The sequence below is a fragment of the Grammomys surdaster genome, unplaced genomic scaffold, assembly GCF_004785775.1.
Source record: "Grammomys surdaster isolate TR1022 unplaced genomic scaffold, NIH_TR_1.0 125947, whole genome shotgun sequence".
Classification (NCBI taxonomy): domain Eukaryota; kingdom Metazoa; phylum Chordata; class Mammalia; order Rodentia; family Muridae; genus Grammomys; species Grammomys surdaster.
The window spans coordinates 3,232,176-3,235,614 of NW_021620769.1; the positions used below are offsets into that span (position 1 = coordinate 3,232,176).

The window sequence follows — 3,439 nt, forward strand, 5'->3', positions numbered from 1 at the left end:
GAGCATTTCCAAGATTACAAAAAAAAAAAAATTCCTTAAAAACATACATGAAGGGCCAGTGTCAGAAAGCACCAGCAATAAACGATTATAACTGTTATAAAGGCCACAAGTATAACTGGGCTGTAAATAAGTAATCTTAACAGAAGGTCATGTGACTTAGGGATGAGACAGAATTCAGTGTGCATGAACGAGTAAATGTAGCTCTGTGCATATCAGATTCCAACGAAGCCCCATCTTTATTACAGAGAGCACACAAAAGTCTTTCCTTGCTGGGATCAGTCCTGCTCCCTTCTCCAGGATGACAAATGTATCTCTTCAGTTCCCCCTTTCCTGTCTGTACTTCCCACGTCGGTTAAAGTGTTTGTAGCGATAGCTGATCCGTTTGTCAAGACTGCAGGTCCTCAGTGAACATTCTGTTTCCCACCATTCTTCTTTCGGATATAACGCTGCAGTTCATTTCCTCTCCTGCCTGGAAGCCATACCGGGCCCTTGATCAGTTCTTTTGGGTGCTTTTCGGAATGCCCCACGATTCCAATGTTGTCATATACACCAAACAGATCATTCTCGTTCCAGCGATCAACCACTCTGGCAGGTGGACGAGTAAGCCTTACATGGGCCGATAGTGGAACACCCAGAGAGGAGCTTCTACATGTCAAGGCCGTCCACACCCAGAGAGGAGCTTCTGCATGCTGAGGCCATCCAGCCCGGTAGTCTTCTACTTGCTGCCCAACGGATACTCCCTGCCATTACTCTATCCTGTTCACCTCAGTAGGAATAGCAAACCAGCCAGAAAAATGGGGAGCAGATGTGAATGTCAAAACAAGACACAGGTTACAGTCCCAGGCGTGACTCACACAGTAGTGACAGTAAGAGAAGCCATTTTGAGCCTTACCCAGGTAGCTTAGGTAGTTCTTTTTTTGTTTTTGTATGTTTTTGTTTTTTTTTTTTTTTTGTTTTTGATACAAGGGTTTCCTTGTGTGTCTTTGGTTGTCCTAGAACATACTATGTAGACTAGGCTGATCTCAAACTCATAGAGATCCACCTGCCTCTGCCTCCTGAGTGCTGGGATGAAAGGCATGTGCCACTACCTCCTGTTGAGAACTCAGCTTTCTAAAGGGATCAACATTTAGTAAAAGCTAGGAAGACATCAAAGTCTTTGGCTAAATAATAATGCTGCAGAGAATTCATTCTAAGGAAATAGTGACACTGACAAATGTGGAGTAAATGTTTCTATCTATAGTATTAAAGGAAGCTGAGACAGGAAAAAAAATGAGATCATTCAGTAAATTCTATGTGAGTCACCATCCTCTGCACCTGCGCTGTTGTGCCCGCTCCCCCGTCTCTATGCATTTCCCCAAGAAGACTGCTCGAGGAGAAATCCAAACTTAGGTGATAGGCTGCCGAGTGTGTCTCCTTGTTCCTGTTTTTGTTCCTGTTCCTGTTTGTGTTCCTGTTTTGTGGAGAGTATAAAAGGGAGCTGCACAGTTGAAAATATAGCATTTGGTCTTTACCAGATGACTCCTTGTCTTTCTTTCTCTTGCCCTCATCCCTCTGCCGATCCAAGGAACTCAGTCAGCTATGCTGGCGTAGCTGACAAGTGGAGGTTTCGCCGAGAGAGATCGGAAAGATGAGGGAGATTGCTGATGGGCTGTCTCCAGGGCACGCATTAAGACAGGAGACGCATTGGGCACGGACCGAAGGTAAGTTTTTGGGGTGAGTAAACGCCACGGGTTTGGTACATAGTAAGGAGTTGCTGGAGTAGTAAGGAACCGCTGTTAAAGCTAGGGTTATTGGAGAATTTATGAAAGAATTACAAAAATTCCCAGTTTGGGGCGTTTGGAAACTGGTTAGGGATGCCCTTGTCAGTGAAAACGAATTGGTTGAGGAACAAATTGAGGAGGCTAAGAAAACTCTTGGAGAAGTTCAGGAGGAATTGGCTAGGGAGTCCCTGTGTGGATCTTCTTCCTCCTCTTCATCTACATCGGGTGGGGGGATTCTTCTTCTGAGGAGGAGGAACTCTTGGGGGCCGTTGGAGGAAAGGAAGTGGGCTCCGGGAGAAAAGGGGGGGGGCTGCAATCACAGGAAAGTTTTTTCTGAGGTCTCGCCTGGAGTGGCCATGTTCCATGGTCCCCAGTCCCCGGCATCCAGGCACAGCCACTGCACCTGCAGGAGGCAAGACTCCAGGCCAGCACGGACCCTTTGTAGTGGCTGTCAAGCTGGAGCGCAGTGAGGGTTCTCAAGCCGGAGAGAAGGGGCCCCAGCAGGAGGAGCCAGTGAAGAAGCGAGGCTGGCCCAAAGGCAAGAAAAGAAAGAAGATTCTCCCAAATGGGCCCAAGGCCCCAGTCACGGGCTATATTCGATTCCTGAACGAGAGACGGGAGCAGATTCGCACCCGCCACTTGGACCTTCCCTTTCTGGAGATCACCAAGATGCCGGGCGCGGTGGCGCACACCTGTAGTCCCAGCTACTCGGGAGGCTGAGACAGGAGGATTGCTTGAGTCCAGGAGTTCTGGGCTGTACTGTGCTATGCTGATCAGGTGTCTGCACTAAGTTCGGCATCAATATGGTGACCTCCCGGGAGCTGGGGACCACCAGGTTGCCTAAGGAGGGGTGAACTGGCCCGGGTCAGAAATGGAGCCTGGTCCAAAATCCACCAGTATTGATGAGTGTGAGCCTTGATCCCCCCGTGCCTGTCTTGATATGGCCCCTTTCTTTTTGTTTTGTTTACTCAGTCCAGTGTGGGGGGCAGCTAAATTGTTCTGCTGAGTCTTGTTTTCTAGTAAATTGTTGGAGTGGACTTATGGTGATACCAGTGGAGTCTGATGGGGCTGAAGTTATAGTCTAGAAGTGACAGAAAAGAGATTTCTGAATTACTGCCGGGATGGCTACTGCCATTGCCATTGCAGCGGGGCCACCATGGGCACAGGCATTGACTTATCCAGCAACATACAAACTGCCCAGACACTGAATAAACTTTCGGGGAGGGTGCAGATGCATTGCTTTCTCAGAGTGATATTCAGTCTCATTTTCATATTGCTGTTTTAAGTTTAAATCAACAAATTGCTTTGGTTCAAGAACAAGTAGATTTTATGTTATCCACCAGACATGTTGTCAGCTATGATCCCTTCTTTCATGCCATTTGTGTTACACCTGTGCATGTAATTAATGCTTCCTCTTCTGTTAAGTATTTGAATCAGTTGATTTCTGGCTCTTGGAATGCTACTTATTATTATCTTACTCGGCAGCTCTTTAATAAGATTGTATTAGTTAATAATACCAGAGTTGATCCTATTGATGGGTCATCTCTCTTGAGCATGTTTCTTCAAGTGGGAATGCTGGTGAAAGAGTGGGCTGGAGTTACTTCCTTGGCAGTTTTTAGCCTAATTTTTCTGATACTTGTTTTTTGGGTGTCTGTGCCACCTTCGGGCACAACAGGTAC

General features: G+C 46.9%; 1 pseudogene; it reads left to right on the top strand.

Annotated features, from left to right (window-relative positions):
- The first annotated feature begins 2,123 nt into the window (after window positions 1-2,123).
- Window positions 2,124-2,614, top strand: LOC114609178 (annotated as a pseudogene).
- The last annotated feature ends 825 nt before the right edge of the window (window positions 2,615-3,439 follow it).